This window comes from Mus caroli, unplaced genomic scaffold (assembly GCF_978045245.1).
Source record: "Mus caroli unplaced genomic scaffold, Mus_caroli_1 scaffold_9, whole genome shotgun sequence".
Taxonomy (NCBI): domain Eukaryota; kingdom Metazoa; phylum Chordata; class Mammalia; order Rodentia; family Muridae; genus Mus; species Mus caroli.
The window spans coordinates 41,119,667-41,142,166 of record NW_028227264.1 but is presented as its reverse complement, the minus strand read 5'-3'; the positions used below and the strand labels follow the sequence as shown (position 1 = coordinate 41,142,166).

The following is a 22,500-nucleotide window of genomic DNA, read 5'->3' as shown; positions in this document are numbered from 1 at the left end:
CCCAGCCCATGTGAAAGAGCCAACCCCTGACACTGTTAATGATACTCTGCTATGCTTGCAGCCAGGAGCCTAGCATGACTGTCTCCTGAGGGCTTCATCCAGCAGTGGATGGAGACAGATGCAGAGAGGCCCACTGCCAAACAGCAGAGCCCCGGGAGACTAATGGAAGAGTGGGGAATTGAAGTGAGCAACTTAGAGGGGTTGGCACACCACGAGAAGACTTAAACTGTCAACTAACCTGGGACCATGGGGGCTCAACAGAGCCTGAGCCACCAACCAGGGAGCTTGCAGGAGCTGGACCTAGATCCCCCTACACATTTGTAGCAAATGTGCAGCTTGGTCTTCATGTGACTTCCCCTAATAAGTGGAGAGAGCCATGTCTCGGTCTCTGTTACCTGCCATTGGATCCTTTCCCCTACCTGGACTGCCTGGTTGGGCCTCAGTGGGAGAGGGTGTGCCTAGTCCTGCTGGGACTGGACGCCCCAGGGTGGGGTGTACCCAAGGGGGCTCCTCTGAGGAGAAGGGGAGGGAGCAATGGAGATTTGTAAGGTTGGAACTGGAAGGAGAGAAGGGAGGCTGTGATCGGGTGTAAAGTGAATACAAAAATTTAAAAATTAAATAAATTTTAAAAAGGGTGTCTGTATGGGTGCTCTGTAGGACTCCCTTCATGACCCAGCCCCCATTCTCGTGGACAGACTTCCTCGTTATCTTATTGAAGTACGCTGTAGATACCCCTCCCCCATTGCTGTATAGATGCTTTTCATTGCTTTGCTTGATCAATTTGGAGAGTATAATTTTATTCATCTATTCAAACAACTTCAGCTTTATTGATACGTCTCTCTTGCTGGGATTTTTACTCCATAGATTTTTTTGTTCTTAATTTGATGGATTGCTCTTTTCCAATCAGTATGAATTTCATTTGAACTAATTTTTCTGGTTTTGTACAGTGGAAACCTAAATAAGTGTTTTAGGTCTTTTTTCTTTCTTCCAGGTTTTTTAAAGAGGGTCTTGCTCTAGAGTGCAGCCTGGCTTTGAGTTTATGCGTGGCTCCTTTGTCTCAGACCTCCAGGTTCAGACCCACCAACCTTTCCTCCCTTCTTTTCTTCTTCCATGTTTCCTTTATTTTTGTTTTTTGTTTTTGTTTTTGTTTTAAGACAGAGTCTCATGTAGCCAAGGCTGATCTTAGACTTACTAAGTAGCTCAAACTCTGGATCCTCTTGCTTCCACCTGTGAAAGGCTGGGGATAAGGTATGTGCCACTGCATACAGTAGTTTATTTTCTGATACAAGTGATTACAAGCAGAAGCTTGCCTATACGCACTGTGCTGAACACATAAAATGCCAGATGGTTGGGGGCTTGTTCTCATGGTCCATAAACACAGAATATTCTCTAATTGTGCTGGTGATTTCTTCTTTAAACCAAAGAATGGATAGATAGATAGATAGATAGATAGATAGATAGATAGATAGATAGATAGAGATAGAGATAGAGATAGAGATAGAGATAGATATATGTCCAGATATGTGAATTTTGAAATTATGTGTAATTTTATGTTATAATTTTTATGGTGTTATTTATATATTTTTATTTTATTTATTATATTTATATTTAAGTACTTATATATATGCAAAATTTTAAAATTCAAATATCTGAAATTTTTCTAATCTGCTAGTTATTGACTTTTACATATTCTATAGGAGTCAGACCTTTGAAATGTGTTGGGATTTATTGAAATTTATTGAGATTTGTTTTGGGGCTGGTTTTGATGAGTACTCCATGATTTAAAAAGAATATATTGGACATGGGAGACATGCCTATAAGTCCAAGTCTCAGGAGGATGGGCAGGGGAATCATGAGTTTGAGGCCTGAGAGGCTGCACGGGGAGGATTTGTCTAAAATAGCAATGAATCAATGCATCAGATAAATAAATAAACAGGATGTCTGCTCTGTGGGTCCAGAGCAAGTGCTCATTTACACAGGCCCACGGGCTACTCAGACCATCAATCTCCTTGCCTATTTTTTCAGACCTGGTCCAGCAGCTACGGAAAGCACAGTGTCAAAATCTGCAGCTAAAACTGCAGGCTTGCTCCCTGTCCCTTGGTTCTGCTACCTTTAGATGCATGTATTTTGTACCTAATTCAGTGATGTGTAAGATCTTTGTGTCCCCTTGAAAGTTCAACTCATCATTGTAAGTGTCTTTATTTCTAGTAAGTCTGTCACCTTAAGTCCACTCTGTGAGACACTGAATAATCATCCCATCTCTCTTAGGACTAATGTATACAGGCACCTTAAAAGTTTTAATTATTGGTGTGTGTGTGTGTGGTGTGGTATGTAAGTGTGGTGTGTCTGTGTGGTATGTGTATGTGTGTGCAGTGTGTGTGTGGTGTGTGTATGTGGTGTGTATATGATGTGTGTATGTGTGGTATATATGTGTGTTATGTGTGGGTGTTGTGTGTATGTGGTGTGTGTGTGTGTGTGTGCGGTATATGTGTGTGTGGTGTGTGTGTGGTGTGTGGGTGTATGTGGTATGTGTGTGTGGTATATGTGTGTGTGGTGTATGTGATGTGTATGTGTATGTGGTGTGTGTGTGTGTTGTGTATGTGGTGTGTGTATAGTGTGTGTGTGTGTGTGTGTGTGTGGTGTGTATGTGTGCATGTGCCTGCATGCCCTGGCACACAAACAAAGGTCAGAGGAGAACCTGTGTGACAGTCCTCTTCTCTCATGGTTTAGACACTCTCTCTGTTGCTCTTCCCCTGCGGACACCAGCCTAGCTGGCCTGCCAGTGTCAGGGGGTTCTGCCTGCACCTCCCCTTCTTCAATATGAGCGCTGAGGTTACAGACGTGCCCTACACAAACTGAGCTGAGCCAGGCTGAACCACAGCGTTATTTAAATCCCATGTACCTGTCACTTGCTTATCTCTCAACCAGCTTCATCGATTTTTTTAGATTTATCTTTGAATTCAACTCACACAGAACTCGAGAGTCCAACAACTGGGAAGTTGTCGGCACTGTATAATTTGTCTTAACTACTTGGTCCCTTTTCAGTGGTGCTTTATCACAAAATTTTTTTAAAAAGACTTATCTATTTTATTTATATAAGTACCTGTCACTGTCTTCAGACACACCAGAAGAGGGCTTTGGACCCCATTACAGATGGTTGTGAGCCACCTTGTGGTTGCTGGGAATTGAACTCAGGACCCTTGGAAGAACAGTCAGTGCTCCTAACCATTGAGCCATCTCTCCAGTCCAATCCCAGGGTTGTTGAGAGTGTTAGACCAGTGCTCCACAACTGAGCTACAAGCTCTACCCTGGAACTTGAGGCCTTTTCAATACACAATTGTTTCGTGCATTCTTAATATTTACAAATTGATTGCTTCTCAAAGGAAAAAAAATCTATTTCGCTCTCCTGATTAGTTTTATTGTTTTACTCTTATTAGTGCATTGTGCATGTGTGCTGGGAGAGTACATGTATGCATATGCACATACATGTGTGTGAAGGTCAGAGGACAACCTTAGGGTGTCACTCCTCAGTAGCTATCTTTTGTTTTAGACAGAGGTCTTTCATTGGTCTGAACTTCATTAAATAACTTAGGCACCTGGTTAGTGGTGTCAGATGCCTGCTCAGCTCTGCCTTTGTCATGCAGGAGCAGGGTTTGAACTTTGGTCCTCAAGTTTGTAATGGAAACATCTGGCTGAAATGTCTCTCCAGACCTTTTTAATTTTGATTAAGTTTTTTAGTCTCAGACCCTCCTGAGTTCTGGAATTACAAGTATCTGCCACTACTCACCCCTCTGCCCCATTTTGATGTCTGTCCTGTGACAGACAGAGAGTGCTGGAGAGGAGGAAGGGAGGGACCTTCTCCACTGGACTGTTTTCTCACAAGGTGGCAAGTGGGTCCTGGAGAGGGGGTGGTTCACCATCAGATCTCTAGTGCTCTCCCCAGACAAAGGGCTCTGTTATTTCTGGTTTGTCTGAGCTTCTGAGTTTATCGCTGCTTACCTTCTTTCTACTCTCAGGAAAACCACCTTGCTCTGCAGTCACTACCTTATAGTGTTTTATATTAAATATTTCTTATCCAAAATCCTGTTGTAGTTGGTCTCCTGGCAGCACCCCAGGGTCTTACAGACTCCAGCCCCTCTCTGCAACCTCTCATGAGAACCAGATTAATCTCCTTTTAGAATCTTCTACCTGGAGAAGGTCCATCTCTCATTCCTTGTGTGGTCTCTAGACACTCTCTGACACCCTAGTACCAATTCGCATGGTCCCTTTCTCGTCTCCTCAAACGGCTAAGCACACTCAGCTGTCTTTCCAGGGAGCTCAGCATGCATCCCTCTAACCAGCTGAAACCTCCTCTATCCCACCCCCACCCCACCCCCCACCCCATCCCCACCATATTTATCTGAGTCCCAGGGTGAAAACCGAACTCCTACGTAGCTCTTCCTTACATGGTAGAAGAGCTGTTTTTTGTTTTTTTTTCTGGAATGCAGTCTGATAAGGTTTCCACCACTTTTCCCATTGACAAATATGATGTTCAATTTTCCAGATGTTTCCTGTTGCTTCCCAGGGGCAGAGGTCACTCCTGTGATTCTATATCTACCTGGAGGCAGGGGTCTGTTGGTACACTTGCTCACAGGCGAACATTTCTAAAACAGCACACTGTCTGTAGAGCTGTGGTTTGAAGATGCTTGGCCCAAGCAGTGGCATTATTTAGAGGTGTGGCCTTGTTGGAAGAAGTGCATCACTGTGGGTGTGGCCTTTAGGACCCTCATCCTAGCTGCTTGGAATCCAGTCTTCTCCTATTTGCCTTCAGAACAAGATGTAGAACTCTCAGCTCCTCCTGCACCATGCCTGCCTGGACACTGCCATGCTCCTGCCTTGATGATAATGGACTGAACTCTGATGTAGGAGAAATGGCATGACCACCTCTGAGCCACAAAGGCATTTCCTGCAGAAGGATATAATTGAGGGTTGCCTGAGAGACCAAGGATTGCTGCCACAGACAATGCCAGCCAATCAGGAACTGCTATTTAGAAGATGTGCTTTCTTGGGACCAATGGGGAGGATGTTAAAGAAGCTTACAAGACTGGACAGATGAGCTTGCTGCAGTGTTTCCCACCTGCTCCTGGAGTCTGTGCTGTTGGTTCTGAGCCACCACACCTCCAAACCACAAAGGCAAGTAGGGTCAGGCAATAGGTAGTCCGGGGCCACCGGCAGCACTCTAATCCTTATCTGAGTTGCCTTGGTCATGGTGTCTGTTCACAGCAGTAAAACCCTAAGACAGTACGGATTAGCACGTGAGAGTGCAGGGCAAGAGAGTCTTCCTGCCACATAGATTCACTCAGCTATCCACCCATTTCTTCAGCAAATGTTTGTCTAAAAAAACAAGTGCTCACTCCCTGGCAGTGTTCTGGGTACCAAGGATATAGTATAAATGATAACCAGTGTTACTGGTCCCATGGAACTTATCTCTCAGTGGGAAGACGCAAACCATTAAAACAGACATAGATCCAGCCATGCTGAAAGATGCCATAAAGGTCAGCTTAAAAATGGCAGTAAAGCCTGATGCAGGGAGGGCTGGGGAGGGTCTCCCTAAAGGATGCGCAAGCATACTCCAAGACACTTAAAGTCCTAAGGACATGTAGTGAAGACATCCTAGAGAAACAAAACAACAGGTAAAAATCCCTGGGGCAGCTGTGGACTTAGTGTGTCAAAACTAACAAGCCAGGTACAAAATGAAGGAACACGTTTGGGAGTGAGGTAGGGGAGACAATGGGGACCTCGTATTGCTATTCTTTGGTCACTGAAAACACTTTTCTTTTTGAGCTGGATGAAGAGCCACTGGGCATTTCTGAGCAGAGCAGAGATACAACTGGAGTTCTCTCTCTCTCTCTCTCTCTCTCTCTCTCTCTCTCTCTCTCTCTCTCTCGCTCTCGCTCTCGCTCTCGCTCTCGCTCTGTGTGTGTGTGTGTGTGTGTGTGTGTGTGTGTGTTTTCTAAGTGTTACGACACTCAGCCACACTACAGCCCTTGCCATGTTTTAAAAGGTTTGCTCTGACTGTACAGCTACATAGTAAAGAACCAGCCTGCCTCCATTTTGGGCTTAAAAACCATCTAAACTCATCTGACCAGTCCTGTAAAGACAAACCAGGTTGGTTGGTTTGTCTGTTTGTTTTCATCAAGCCTCTGTTTCTCAAGGATTGGGCTGTGTCCCACCTGTACTATCCAGAAAACAGCAGCCATGCTTTTGTTTATAAGAGGTTGTTTATAATCATTTAACAACACTATCTTCGTTTGAAAAGGTTACTATGATCACTTTGTTGTGCCCACTTTGCAACAGTGTTTTTCTCCCAGGAGGTCACCATGACTGACTTGTTATAATTATGTTCGTTTCTGCAGCCTCACCTCCTTCCTCCCACTTGGAAACGCCCTACCCCTGGGCTATAAAAACCTTGTCTTCCTCACACCCAATGCTGACCTCTTGAAACCCACCTTAGGGGGAGACAGTTCATGTACATGAATTTAAAAGCTTGCTTTAATTAATTGTTTGTTTCAATTAATTTAGCCATGAAGATTGGGCCAATGGTCTTTCTTCTCTCTTTCTCATCTTTGGGATTAACTATAGCCTATACTGATACACTCATTTTCATTTAAATATAAACAAAGCTATGGTGTTCAGCTTGGATAACTAAGAAATATAATGTTAACCAATTCAGAGGAGGCATGGTGATACAATCCTCGAGTTAAGTGGAGACAGAATGGCCACAGTTGCCTGAGGCTAGACCCCAGGTCAAGACAGGCTCCAGAACTCTGCTTTTCAGTTTGAAGTCTGCCTTGTCCAATGCAGTGTCCAAAGGGGAGTATAGAGAGAAAGTGCTAGATAAAACCACAGTATGCAAGTCACAGTAGGGCTGTTTATTGTTTATTCTAAGTTATCAAAAATTATATATGTGCATATATGAGCACCCATGCATACCTCTGTGAATTTCCTAAATTGACTTAGCTCTTGCAGTTTCTTCTAACACAAGATATTACCTGGCCAATCCTTTTTTTTTTAATCTCTTAAGAAAAGCATTTTAAAACTAGGGCCCCCAAGACAGATTAGAGCCAACAGAATATGGTCCCTATCTGCGTTGAAGGCCTGCATGCACCTCTCTGGTTCACACCAGCTTAGAGTAAAAGCTGACCATGGACAACACAGCCAAGCGGAGCCATCTGAGTGTGGGAGTTGGGGGTGGCAGGAGACTCGGGAGTTATGTTCCTCCTTTCCTCTCCTCTCCTTTCTGGTTTCCTTTTGTTCAAGACCCACACCCTCGAGGGTTCCTCTTGGAAGGCAGGCCCTTCTCCATTGCTGGGCACAAGTGATTGAATTCTTCCCAATCCTCTGCTGAGCCTTGCTTCCCACTCCTCTCCCCTGACCTAGCTCTGTATTGTAGATTTGCAGAGAGCCCATTTCCCCTTCAGTAGAGCAGAATTCTGCCTTTAGAAAAGGATCCTGGTGAGGCCCAGCTGAAGGCAGCTCCACAGCTTCCCTCCCTGCAGGACTCCCCTGCATAGGCTGCTGCAGCCTCATATCTCCCTCCACTTCTCTGCCCTGGCATATGCAAAGGGGTCCTTCCAAAGGTTCAGGGGCCTATCCTAGGCATGATCTCAGTCTCCCTCTTGCATGGTGCCCTGCATAGCCTGCCTTGCCATGCACGGGACTCACCTGTGACTTTCCAGCCCTCCTGCTCAGCACCATAATTAGACTAGAAGTGTCTCATGGGTGAAGTCATGTCCTTTGTATCCATAAGGATAAGCACAGAGCTAAAGCGGAAGGGGCTTATATTGAGTGGGTGGATGAGTAAGTGAGCTTGCCCATTCTACACGACCAGTATGCCACATTGATTTTTACCAGATCTTAATAAAGAAGAAACAAGGAGGAAGGGAGTGACTAAATCGAGTATTTAAAAAACAAAACAAACAAACAAAAAACAAACAACAACCAGCCCTTGTCTCCCACCATCTGAGTCTCAAAGACAGAGTCCCAACACTAAGCAGCGTGCAGAAGAGAAAGTCAACAGCCTGTTGAATGGGCTTGCCTCATGCCAGGTCCTGGCACAGGCATTGATCACCTCGTTGGGTTTTTGTAACACCCTCAGGAGAGACTTAGCCCTGTGTGAGTTTCCCAGGACCCACAACACTGTAAATGATAACCTGGGCACTTGTCCTGCACCCTGAGGTCTCTCCCTTTTCCACGCTGTAGCATGTCCCTGAGAAGAACAACCACGGGAATAGACCGAGAGCGGGAACTGGGCCAGAGGCAGTAGTGACCATTTGGTAATGATAATCTGTAGGGTGACAACTAGCAAGACCATGAAGTGCGTGGTATAAGGGTCGCATGCTTGTCCTCATGAACTCTGAGAAAGATGAAGATGACGAAAGCATGCTGTTGCCCTTCTGACAGAAGCAGAGGAGCACCTCAGGATCGCTCAGTGCAGCTCTCTGGAACTCGAATCCTGGTGGATCGTGTGGGCCCTAATGTTCCTGTTAGATGAAAGGCATTACGTACATCTGAAAACGGGCTGTGCTCACACCCAGCCAAAGCTGCACTATCAACTGTATCCTAAGCTCTAAGTTTTCCAACTCAGCTCAGCAGAGGGTGATGTCAAGTTTCACGTATGTGATGAACTGTTTTATAGGCCCTCGGATTGAGGAGCACAGGGCAGCTGCAACCCTGGCAACCTGAGCTGATGAGAAACCAGCTTGGCCCTGAAGCAGTGTCTTCCCAGTGACCATAGGGACAACAGCATTGAAGTCTGACTTCTCTCTGGAGGGAAACTGGGACGAGAGGAATCAGAGAACCCAAGGACCAAGGTGACACAGAGCAGACTGGCTATGAGTTCTCCAACTGTGTTTGAATGTAAGCATCTGAGGACTGCCTAAGGATATGCCCCATTTTTTCTCATTAAATAAAACAGGGCCTATCATGGAAGTGATACCAGAGTGTGCCCTGAACCTACAGTCTTCCCTGTGTTTTTTTTCTTTTTCTTTTTCTATTTCTTTTTCTCCTTCTCTTTCTCTTTCTTTTTCGTTGTCTTCTTCTTCTTCTTCTTCTTCTTCTTCTTCTTCTTCTTCTTCTTCTTCTTCTTCTTCTTCTTCTTCTTTCTCTCTCTCTCTCTCTCTCTCTCTCTCTGATGTTATAGATTCTCTTTTCAATTCAGGACAAACAGGGAACTCAGCCTCTAAGAAATACTGAGCACGGGCTCAGCCAATGCACCCCAAACTTCCCACTTCATGTGCCACAGTATGACTACTGGCTAATCTGGGTGTTATCATCTCTCCTCTAATCATGACAATGCCAAGACTCAGAGACACAAAGAGAGGCGACGTGTCTACCTGGACATTGGCAGGGCTATAATTCCCATCCTGGGCTGTCCAGACACCAATAGCTGGGGCTAGAAAGATGGTTCAGTGGTTAAGGGTGCTCACACTTAGATTCAGTTCCCAGAACCCACATAGTGGCTCACAACCACCTCTAACTCCAGCCCTAGTAGATCTGATGCTTTATTTTGGCCTCCTTGGGCACTACACACGCATGATGCACATAAACTTATACAGGCACACACATACATACATACATACCATATATACAGATAGATATAGATGATATGATATATGATATGATGATGATATGATATATGATATGATATGATATGATATATCTTTAAAAAACAACACCAACAGCCTACCCTAGGACTTTATGTACAATAGGAGGGAAGGAAGAAGCTGTCCTCAGAGTGTACCATCATTGGGAAAATCTCACACATGAGATAGTTAAACCCCAACCTACAGAAACAGGGTACTAGCTGTGGGTCTGAGCATGCCCATGAGATACCATATGACTGGCAGAAGGCAGCACTTTGTAGCTCTTGATCTAGTAGACATCTGTTCTCTAAATGTCCAGAGTAAGCGAGTCTATGAGTAGCTTACCCTGTTCACAGCAGGTGGGCCCACTGCTATTGAGCCTTTCAGGACTCAGTGTCCAGTGTTAGCACTTGTGTCCCTGAGCTGTCACAGAAGTGTTGGCTTTGAGTACCAAACTCTCATCGCGGCTTGGCACAGACCTTTCACCCTCCTTTAATCCCACCATGTCAAGCACTGTGTCCCAGCTCCAAGCTAGGAGACCCAATGCTGGTGACGACCCCACGACTCTAGGAGGCTGCCATCTGTTTCCCTTGGTTCTTGGCTCTTTGTGCAAGTTGTGTCTGTAGGTGGCAGAGCTCAGGGCCCTCCCCTTGAGCCTGTGGGACAGAGGTGCTGTCCCCCTTGCCATGGGCTCAGATCCTCCTGTGCTGAAGTCGCTGAAGACGAGGAGGAGGACTCTGAGAGCTGGGGAATTCTTTGGTGAAATGTGCCTAAGTGTTCTCTGCATAATACCCATAAATTTCAGGGACTAGGTATGCTAGCCGCTTTCGTTCATGATGTCTTTATCCTTTCTGTGGTATTTAAATCACAGGGTAAAAGATGAAAGAAAGAAAGAAAAGAACCTTTTTAAAAATGCCCTCGTGTCCATCACGGATTGAAGCTTTTCTGTCAATCTTTGCTACCATTTGTTAAAACAAGGGCCGGGGTGCTGACAGCTGGACGGCTAATTGCTGTTGGACACAAGCCCACGGAGCCCCACCCCCTCCTCTCAGACACTCTTGGCTCTCCTCCCCAAACCAAACCCTACCCCTAGCAAGACTCCTTAACTGCTGCACAGGGTCTGGATGAAGGCTTGCCTTGGGTCCACTTACAAGGCCTAGGCCTTCCTTCAGGACCACAGCTTGGATATTCCCAGGGCTTCTAATTAAAATGCCTGAAGCCGAAGCGCCATTTCATTGCTGAGGGCTCATGATGCCTTGGCTAATACTCCGCACAGATTAGCGAAACGCTGCCTCAGCCTTTCCTGTCCCATTTCGTTCTTGTTGTCATATTTATTAGCCCAATTCAGACACTGGCGAGACTATCTAAAAAGCAAGTTAAGCACTCTCCCCGCGGGCTGGGCAAGGAGAGATGCTTGGCCGTGTCTTTGTGGCTCCCAAACTTGGTGTGCAGTCTGGGCTCGCAGCTCTCCTGGGCACAGGCCTTGGCAATGCTGCCCGAGATGGGGACAGGCTCCCTCCAGCTACGGCTATCCTCCATTCCTGCTACTGTAAAATGTCTAGGTTCTTGCTCCTGCTTGAATTCAGAGAGCAGCGCTATTTTCTGTTTACTAGAATTCAACCACTTACAGCACTTCTGAGAACTAGTTACAGTCCAAGGCGGAAATAAGCACCAACGTTATTCACCCATCACATCCCAAACTGCTTTAGCTTAATTAGTGCATGATAGTCGGAATTAAGTCTCCATTACTCCCCATCCTCCTCCTGTCTGTCCATCCGTCTGTCTGTCTGTGTCTTACACAGAATGTCATCGCATGAAGGTGTGACACAAGAGAATGTCAGGGCACAGAAAGACAACGTGGAAGGTGACAGTCTTGTGGGAAGGAGGAAGAGGGAGGGTGGGGAGGGGGGAAGGAAGGTAGGGTGGAGGAGGAGGGATGGGGAGGAGGGGGAGGAGGGTGGGCAAAGGCTCAGCAGCTCTTCTTCATTTGTTCTGTCCCATGTGCTTTATAATATCCACAATGAGTGACTGCATTAACACAGTGGTAGACAGCACCCCATCACTACACATGCATGTACCCAAGCATCATCTATAATTAGGTAATTATAAGCAGTAGACTTAGATACTGTGATGACATAGTTGAAGACACAGAAGAGTATTTGGCAACCAAGTGTAAGTAATGGGATCTGGGGCTGTGAGCAGGTGAGTTGGCCGGTGACATGGCTTAGCGAGTAGAGAAGCTTGCGCTAAACCTGATGACCTGAATTCAATTCCTGAGACCCACATGAAGAGAAGAGCAAACTGACTCCAGAAGGCTGTCCTCGGACTTACACACACACACACACACACACACACACACACAACCATTCCATATACATACCTAAACACACACACACAACCATTCCATATACATACCCAAACACACACACACACATAAATGTGGAGGGGAAACATGTTGAGTGACCAAGACAGTATGATTTACAAAATTCATGTTGAAATTAGACCTCCATTGCCACCATATTGAAATGTGTGGCCCTTGGGGAGTAATTAAGCCACGAAGGCTCTCTTCCCATGAATGGAATTAGCCACCCCATAAAAAGACTCAAGATTTAAGAACCACTCACTCCCTGCCTCTTCTCTCCCTTCTTACACGATGATGTTGTGTCTTGTCTGAAGGACAAGACATGACACCATCTTGGAAATACAAGGTTGTCCTCCACTGACATCACTCCCACTCTAACCTTAGATTGCCCAACTCCAGATCTGTGAGAAACAAACCTCTTGTTATCTATGTTATCTAATTTAAGGTCTTTTGTTACCATACGCCAACAGACTAAGATAACCAGATCTTGTGTCTTATGATGGTATCATCAGTGCAGTGTGCAAAACTGGCTAAAGAAGGTATCAGATGTAAAGGTGCCAAGCTGTGGTCTCCTGAGGGTGCCATAGAGCCTGCGCAAGGGCAATGGGGAACAGGTGGGGTCAGAGGAAGCAGGAAACTCTCTTACAAGTAGCATCCGTAAGGTCTTGTTTTCAGACTTGAAGTCAAGGGGTGAGGAAAGTTGGGAATTCACAACTGTTATCTCAGGTAGTTGAGGAGGGAGGCCATGATAGTTTTCATGAGGACAGAGCAGAGGAGGAAGAGGTGTGGGAGCAAGGGGATTGGAATGGCTTTAAGGTTAGGTTTTCCGTGCAACAAGCAAGCAAGAATGTCCTTTAGCACAGTTGATACTCCAGCTCAGGGAGGGGCCAGTCAAGGGGTCTTCGGGCTCATAACTGCTTCCAATGACCCCTCCCTCCCCATGTCTGCAGATCTACTGATGCATCCAGAAAATATAGTGGCCTCTCTCTAATGCTCCCAGGGAAGGTGTGGAAGGGGTGGCTAGCCAGGGTTTCTCCTCAGGTCAGAGGCAGACATCTGCCTGGCACTTGACTGTCCTGGAGGCTCAGGCAGGGGCTTGGGGGTTGTCACCATCAGTAAGAACCCAAAACCAAGGTTACTTACACTCAGTCTTCTTCCTATAGCTCTCCGTACATTGCCTGCTACACAAGTGACACCACCTTGTTCACCATCAAATTAAGATGTCCTCAAATTAACTGGCCCCCATTGACAGCTGTTTTGGCATAGGATTCGGGAATGCAGGACTTCAGTTCTGACCCTGGCACCAGCAGTGATGCCACATAGAGATGTTGAATTCAAGGGATCTCAGACTCAGGCAATCTCACTGGGAGGCTAGCCAGCAGAACAGAAATAAAGAGGAGAAAACCTGGTCTGAAAGTGTGACTCATAATTTCCACTTACCTGGACCTCTTACCATCAAGACTCCCCTCCAATTGGCATTTGAAGCATCTTAGGATGGATCCTGACCTCTGGGAAGGGATCTCCTGTTCCACTAACAGATAGGACATTGAACCTAACTTGGCAAGTGTGAGCTCTGGAGTGAGATTTGGGGACTTGAAGGCCACCTTTTCTGCTGCAGGGGAGAGCTGGAACTTCTGTGGACCCCATGCATGTCTGGAGCAAGTACAGCAGGAACAAGACAAGCTTAAATGTCCAGGAAATGTAGGCATCTGCTCAGTGGAGAGGCCACTAGGAGGCACGATTACCATGGCATTCACAGGGATGTGGATAAAAACAAGCCAGACTCAGGTAAGCACTGCCACGGCTGATGTGTGTTCCTTTCCTGTGCTGAAGCCCTAACTGGCAGCGGGACCATATTTGGAGGGGGCTCTCTTACAGAATCAAGTAAGGGTTAATGAGGTCGTAAGGGTGGGGCCCTAAACCAATAGAACTGGTGCCTTTAAAAGAAAAGAAGGTGGCCTGGAGAGATGGCTCAGCAGTCAGCAGCACATTTTGCTCTTGCAGAAGATCCAGGTTCAGTTCCAGGCACCCACATGGTGTTATCTCTCACTACGGTTATCCCCACCCTCTGTGATTGTTAACCATGATGGGGGTTGGGAAACCCTGTGAAGAAGACACACCAGGACCAGCTGCAGGGAGGCAGATCAACTTTACTTGGGGTGATTCAAGACTTATATAATTGGGGGGACTGGGGATAGGAACACCCAGGATGGGCAGAGGTCATTCATTGGCTGAAGGCTTACGGTGCAGAAATGCCTCATTAGCATGGGGAAGCTTTTCAGGAGTCTCAGGTGGTAGCTAAACAGGTTCTTATCAGGAGAAAGGAAGTTGAACCTGTAATCTAACTAAGGCTATGTGACATTCTGCAGGGTAGAAGCGTTGGGTAAAGGTTTCTGAAGTACCACAAATAGAGTTGAGACTCAATTTGGATGTCCTGTTGCTGCCCTGTTGGCTCCCTGGGCTTGACCATTGACGTCCCCTGCACAGTGCGGTCCCACACTCTCCTTCCCTCTTTTTTTTTTCCAGTTCCATGAAACCACTTTTAGAAAGTATCCCATAAGAGCTGCCTTTTAAATGTTATTCCAGGGATACTGCGGGCTCTGCAGGTTCCTTCTCATCTTCTCTGCAGCCCTCCCCTAAAAAGCCTCTGTGGGCTTCTCAGGCTCCCCTGAGCTGTTCTTGGATGCTGGCAGACATCACCATTTGAATCAACTGAGATTTTTATTTTTTTTAAAGAGTTAAAATGTTTTCTTTTCTATGTTTAGTGTTTTGCCTGACTGTATGTCTACGTAGATCATAGGCATGCCTGGCTTCTGAGGAGGCCGGAGGAGGGCACCAGATCAGGTGGAACTGGAATGATGCGCAGATGTGAACGCCCATGTGGTCACTGAGAAGCAAACCCAAGTCCTCAGCAAGAGCAGCAAGTGCTCTCAGTCAGATGTTTAGGGAGGAAGTAACAACAGTGAAGAGGGTCGAGGCCCACAGGGCTCAGCAGTACTGAGAGAGGCCGCAATATATACACACACAAACATACACACAGGTATACACATTTACCCACAAACACTCTTACATGCACATACACACATGCACACACACTCACACACACATAAGAGTATGTGTACCTTCGTGCACACTTGGCAACACCCACACTAACCATAACATGCAGGGCATATAATACAATATATACCACACATACTTACTCATCCACAAACACTCTCACATGCACATACATGCACTCACATACATACACACAGGTATACACACACTCACACACAGGTATACACATACTCACATACATGTGAGCACACATATATATACATGCACACATATTCACACACATGCATACACATTCACACATACACTCATGCACAGGTGCACATACACATGCACAGGTACACACACACACACACACACACACACTTGAAGCAGACCTTCCTGAATGTACCTTTTACTCACTTGGCTCTCACAGCATGTCCAGTTGTTTTACCCTTTACTGGACTTGTGGCAAATGACTTCCACCTCAGATGGAAGGCAAGGAAGGGAAGGGCCTTCCATGTGCACTGTCACTGTCACCAGCAGCCATGCTCTCTACGCATCACAGCCCAACTTAATTCCTCACTCTCCTTTCTCAAGAGAATTTATCTTCATTTGCTTCTATTAAACCAACACACACAAGTTCCCAACCAGGAAGAGAGGAGTCCAAAGAGCAGTTGGGTTAAGAAGGCAGCCTCTTTCCAGGAAAGCCAAGTCGATGAACTGACTGAGCAAGCCTGAGAACCAAGTTTGGATACCCTGCACACACATAGTAAGCCAGGTATGGTGACATAAGCCCTGAATTCCAGCACTGGGGAAGCAGAGCCGAGAGACTTCTGGGAGCCACTGGCCAGCCAGTCTGGACAATCAGCAAGACCCAGGTTCATGAGAGACCCTGTCTCACACAGCAAGACAGCTATTGAGAAAGACACCTGAAACACAAACACACACATGCATGTATGCACTTGCACATACCTAAACACACAAAGAACAAGTCTCACATCCAATATGGTAGTAACCCAAAGATAGTTAGGTCCGAAGGGATACTTCCGTTGCACAAACTTCTAATCTCATTTCCAAAAATCAAAAGCATGAATCCCTGCCGCTGACTTCCACCATGCATCTCTTCTCTATTTCTTCCTTGTCTTGCCCACAGAGGCATTGGCTGCCAGGCAAAACAGGATTCAAATCCTGAGGCCACCCCCAGGCTGGCTTAGGGGCAGTGCCATGGCAGAGCATCAGATACAGCCTCTCAGAGAACACACGTGGCTGGGGGATGGACCAAGGGCGTGGCTCTGGATAGTAGGGAAACGCACATCGTGTGTTTAGTCCTGGTTTTCTCATTATAGACACCATGTCCTGGGATGGCACGTAAGTAAAAGAGGAAGGAGAATGAGAAGCCTCCCTCCTATCTATACTCTGTCGGCTGAGAGCCATAGGCCATTTCTCTCCAGCCGAACATTTTCTAGACCCCTTCCCTGGGGATCTTTCCCAGCACCCTTTGTCACTTACCCATAGTGCCCCTCTCTTCCCTTCCCTTGGACCCTATTTGGATAATTATTTGCTCTGCCTCACTTGTATCAGTGCCTTCACAAAATTTCTTTACGACTTTCAAGCCATGTCCATCTGTTTTGAACCAATGAGATCTCTACCATAAAACAATCAACACGGGGAGAGAGAAAGGGAAAAGGCTTTGTCACCAAATATTCAGTTCTCAAAAGCTGAGTCACCGTCAGGGGTCGGGGCAGCCAGCACTGCCACCTCTCAGAGCACACTGAGGCCTCTTGTCCTGGCATGTTGGTGTTCTCACTTATAGCCAGCTGCATGCCTCCCTGTTGTGACTTCTGCAGAAAGCGAGGCTGGTCCTCGTTCTCTCTGCCTCTGGCAGTAGGAATGCACAGATTCCCAAAACTCACAACAGCGCAACAGAGTCCAGTTACCTCATCTATAAATGTAGCGGCCAAAACATTACCCTCACTCACGTACTTCATAAGGGAAACTTTCTGAAAGATGGCGGCCGAGGAACTGCGGAGTTGAGAGGTAGCCGTAGGTTTGCAGCACCAGATTCCTGTGACACTGCAGCAGCCAGGGAGAAGAAGAGGCACAACAGAGAGCCCTGCCTCCCCTGGCTTCAGGGTGACACCAGGACTCTGTGGAATGACCTTTTTTTAGTTTAGTACAAACTCAGGACTGCCCCTGGGTGATAAATGCCTTTCTTCTCAGATTAACCCAAGCTGTAACCACCCCACAACGTGAAAAGTGCTGTCTCCTTAGCTGTGGCTGAAGAGCTCCCCGTGGATGCAGGGAGCTGATCTATTCCAAAAGGTTCACCTGCCTGAAGGTACTTTTGTCTCCGTGGGAACTGACTGTCTAAACCTACACACTAGCATCCCAGCCTGACCAAAATAAAAGTGTGCGTATGCGTGCGCATGCGTGCGTGGGTGCGTGCGGTATTGCTGGGGGCTCCCCTGAGATGTGGAGGGCTGACTCCTACACCCAGTAGGCATCACTATGGGTAAATCAGCCAAATTGCAACACCCTGGGCGCAACCGAAAAAGGTTTCCGACCTGCGTCCCCCTGCCCACCTCCCACCCCCTCCCCAAGTCTCCACCTAAGTCTTTGCATCTGCTGGTCTACCCGCAAGCTTGCAGGAATGTAGGGGAACACACCACCTCTCCAGAACTGAAACCGAGATAAGCTCAACATGAATGAAGCCCGGGGGCTGTGCATAGGCTCGCAAACCATAATTCATCACCATGGCGTCCAGCCAGAAGACTGGGGTTTGCCGAGGGAAAGGAAGAAACGAAGGGAAAGGAGGAAAACGAAGAAAGAGAAAGTAACTAATTCTAATGCGACCCAAATATTCCGAGCTACTCTGGGTCTCAGAGATTTCGCCAGGATTTGAGTGATCTTAATGGTCTTTGAGCCACAACTGAAAATGCCACAATAGATATTTGAATTAAAAATCACTAGCTTTGCCAAGAGACCAATTGTTAAAAATTGGCAGCATGCCAACGAACTTAGCAGGCGGCATACTGCCCGGGGCTCGGAGAATCGCTAATTCTAGAGAAAGTTAATTATCACCTTATTGATAAAAGGGTAATTTTTAAAGCTTGTAGTATGGCTTTTGTGTCTCATTAATTAAAATTTAGAGTAATTTACTAGACACCCTGGCGGCTTCTGTAACTTTATATTTGTACCAAACCACCTGATTTTTCCTCATCCTAGGGACCATTTGGATCCCCCGACTCTCCTCACCTGTCTCTGAAAGCCACAAAAACGTTTTAAAAGGAGAAACGTGTAAATCTCAAAGTCTCTTGGGAGACTTTGGGATTAAGACATAAAATATCCAAACTAACTTTTTTTTTTTAAGTTTTCTCAGAAACACTGAATTTGCCCATCAATAGAAGGAAGTCTATGCTCTCAGGCACCTGTTCTCATAAACACCACTCCTGAAACAGGAAAACGATTTTACACTTCCCTGGTGGGGAAGGGATCTGTCTTCATCCCAAAATCCCAAATCCATTCTCAAATCAAATCTAAGAATATGAAACAGGAGGAAGCTACAATCCTGATCTCTAAGGAGCACCGAGCCCAGCTACCCAGAGGTCATGAGGGGCTGAAACTTTCAGAGATAGCTGCTTGTTCTAAAGTGTGCGGCACAAGGGGTGTGTACGTGTGTGTGTGTGTGTGTGTGTGTGTGTGGTATGCCCTTGGCTCCAGAAAAACTGCAGGTAAGACCTAAGAAACACTCTGAATTTTGTGTTCCACACCCCGCTTTCCAACAGAAAAGCTATTCTTCAGTGAGCAGTCCTTGTTATATTTCCTTAAACTTATTGCAGTTAAGCATTTGAGATATAACATTAAGATTAAAAAGAAACAAATAAAAACTACTATGTTATGAAAGGTTTAAGGCAATCTGGTCATGATTTCCAACCATTTAGTCAAAAAAAAAATTAAAACTTCTGTCTTTGTCCTTCAGGGTATTGTTCAAATTTTTATCACACACAAGCAGTATTGAATATATTAAAAGTCCTTGGGTTTTTTTTTTTTTTCAGTTGGCAAGATCAAAGCGGAGGAGCTGAGGTGACAACATTTGAGTTTGGCTTGTTTCCTAGATCGCCTATGACCTCCAACCTTCAGCCCCACAACCAGAAGCCGAAAGTGAAACTAGTGTTGGTCTAGCAGAGAACAGCAGCCGCAGAAGAACTGTGCAGATGAAAGCCCAGCTTGCCCGCTCGTTCTTCCTGTCTCGTTATTGCTCATATATAGCTTTTAAGGAAACGAAAGTAATTTTGGTGACAAGGGTAAGACATTTAAATGTGGTAAAACAACTAAGATTTGGGATTTTGTTGGATCTGTGTTTCCTCTTATGACACAAGTCAGACAGGCAGATTTGGAGAAGGTTTCTACACACACACACACACACACACACACACAATGTTAAGAGAGAAACACATTCATGTTTTAAAAGTAGTTGACAGCTATATTTTAAAGGTAGACTGTAAAGCCACCAAGCAGCTTCTCTGCACGGGGCATCAATGTTTACATTTTAGCTGCATTTTGATGCTACGAAGTGCTAGTTTTCTAGGTAATTACCACCCAGTAGCTGTTACTCAGATCGACTGAGTCACTTCTACCAAGCAACACACACACAAAATGTTCCATAAAATACTGTCTAAATCAGGCACCTTCTCCTCTACAGCCATCTCCGTACTTCTACAAGTTCTCCAGATATTCCGTTTTGTTTTGTTCTTAATGAGAACAAAGTCTTGAGGAGGGAAAGACATCTATGTCTCTTACCGGTCCAAAAAAAATGTTCCTTAATTGAGAAAGGAATTAAAAACATGGCACACACAACAACCACATCTGGGTCACTTTTCAAGCATCCCAGCTACAAAGCCCCATTTCTCAGAGAGCTGCTGATGGTCCTAGCCCTCTTGAGAAATGGCATGACCCTAGAAAGACAACACAGCAAGCCACCTCTGGCTTATTGTCGAAAATAACTAGACTCAAGCGCCTCAATGATGAGTGAAAACTGCTAACTCAGCAGCCCTACCCACTGGTCCTGTCCATCCGCAGAGCAACCTGTAGACGACACCCGGGGCTGCAGGCAGAATGAGTGGAAGCTAGTTGGGGTCACATAGGACTGTGTGAGGGAAGGAGGTGACTTTGTCTTTGAACTTGGGAAAACTCCAAACATTCCCTACTAACCTGTTAGTTATTTCCTCCTAAAAAAAAACGAACAGCAGGAACTTGCAAGCAATTAATACTATCCTTATCTATGACTGGTACATCAGCAACCAACAAAAACACATGAAATATCCCATCTGCAGCATTCAACATAAGTAAATAAAATTCAACTTGAAAACAAATACTTTGATGAGTGCTTATATCACGGCTAATTTTAATAATCAATTTTAGGTAAATATTTGTAACCTAATCCATACTACAATTTTTAAATTAATAAAACAAAATAAGACAAAATTATTATTAGGAAAAAACCACATTCATGTTTAAAAAAATAAAAAAAATTTGCACATATTTACATGCAGACTTAAAGAGAGGTTAAGTGTATACATGTCAAAAATGGTTATAAACTGTGTTTTTACCTTCCATCTCCCTTTGAGATATAGTTAAAAAAAATCAAACATTGTATTTTGCATGTTAGGATCTGAAGTTTACCCACCGGGCTCAGTAGTTTTAGCACCAGACACTCGTGCATTGCCAGAGAGGCAGGCATGCAAACCCTCCCAAATAAACTAAAGCAGGTAACCTGTTGTGCTGCCAGCCCAAAGAGAAGGAGCCATACAATGTACCACAGCACACCCACCAGCATGCGTCTCCCTTACCTACAGCTTGGTCACAGAGCCCTGACCAGGGTGTTGCTTGCTGAGGTCTGGAGTGGTGGCTTAGAAGACAGGTGACTTCCTGCACACACACTGCGAGTATGGCACAAGCTATCTTCCACCCGTGTGCTACGCCTGCCTCACAGCTAGTCGCCAGCAGCCCTGCTCGCCGCCGCTGCAAACATCTCATTAGACTAATGCATTCAGTACAGGCAGAACACTCGATTTACCATAGCTACAGCAGTGAATTTCCATTACGATGACAGCTTCAACCACATCATGTCCGGAAAACCAGCCAACCGCTGGCTTCTAAAGAACACACACACATTTTACATGCAGAAAGCGAGGACTCTGTGTGTGTGTGTGTGTGTGTGTGTGTGTGTGTGTGTGTGTGTGTGTGTGGTGTTTCTTTCCTCTGTACAGACACAGCCCAGCTTTTTGTGAACAGCAGCTGCCAGGTAATGATACTTCTGCTTCTTAGATAGTTACTTCCTTGTAAGAAACTGAATTATGTCACAATAGTCAGAATGGGTGTTTCCTGCATTTCAGTTTTCATTACCCCCTCCTCCGTTGCCATAGAAACCAGACTGTAACATCATCTCTTTGTCCCAGTCTTGCAGCAGTGAGGGCCACACCAGGCTTATAAGACTGTTACGATCTGACAAGGCTAATGTTTGGCTTTGGGGGGGAAAAAAAAAGAAGAAAGAAAGAACAATGCTATACCAACAGAAAGCCTGTGTGTTGTCAGAGGTGTGTACCTATACTGATGACACACTGTGACTGTACCTGTTAGCTCTAAAGCTGCCTATCCTACGTTTAATCCACATCTGTGTGTGCACATCTGGAAGTGTTTCTCCATGCCCAAACACTCTTGGGACCTGACTGGGGAAGGGCTGCTGTCTCTCCTCCATACCCACTGCCTGTCCACTAAACCAGTTTACACCAGAGAAGGCGCCTCTTCTCCTCCCTTCTTTTTATAAAGTGAGTCGAGGTTTCCTGCTGCTGACTTGACTCATCTGGGGAAATGGGATGTGTCTCAAGTGTCTCTTATAAGATACCTGGTTTACAAATACAGGCTGTCTACCGGGTTTGCTTTTAGGGACAGGCAGCATGCTTGTAGCCAGGACTGACCATTAACTAAACTAATTTGGAAGGTCTGGGTCACAGCTCAGCCATTTACTGAGTATGAAAAATTAAAAAGGACCTACAATTTGAATGTATGTGTAGTGTGAAGTAAATCTGTCCCCTCAAATTAAATAGATTCAGGGAATTGATGTTTTTTGAAGTCAAAGCATTATCCTTACTAAGAAAGAAGGAATTCCCTGGGTGGCATGTGTCCTTTCTGCCTATGTCTGCTGCCTGCCACACCCCTGACTCCTCTGCCCCAAGGTGGTTCCCAGGCTGGCCGGGGTCTGGCCCAGCTTGGATGGCAGTCTCCATTCCTACCAAGTGCCATAAGAGTCAAAAATTTGTACCAACAGTGTAGTATGTGTCCCATTTGACATCCAAGGGAATCAAAAAGGCTGATTAGCAAAACAAGATTGGCCCATAGAAGCTCTCAATAAATTTCTATTTTATGAAAGATACAGACAGTTTGGCCCAAGTAGAAATTATTAGGGTTATGGGACTGGCT

At 45.7% G+C, this 22,500-nt stretch overlaps 1 protein-coding gene across 1 annotated transcript in view; it reads right to left on the bottom strand.

The window, feature by feature from the left end:
- Scml4 (Scm polycomb group protein like 4) overlaps positions 1-21,302 on the bottom strand; it is a 94,928-nt gene extending 73,626 nt beyond the window's left edge. The window contains exon 1 of the mRNA XM_021174730.3: positions 20,871-21,302. The gene's annotated coding sequence lies outside the window, so the exon portion shown is untranslated. The remainder of the gene's footprint in view (positions 1-20,870) is intronic.
- Positions 21,303-22,500: the final 1,198 nt, after the last annotated feature.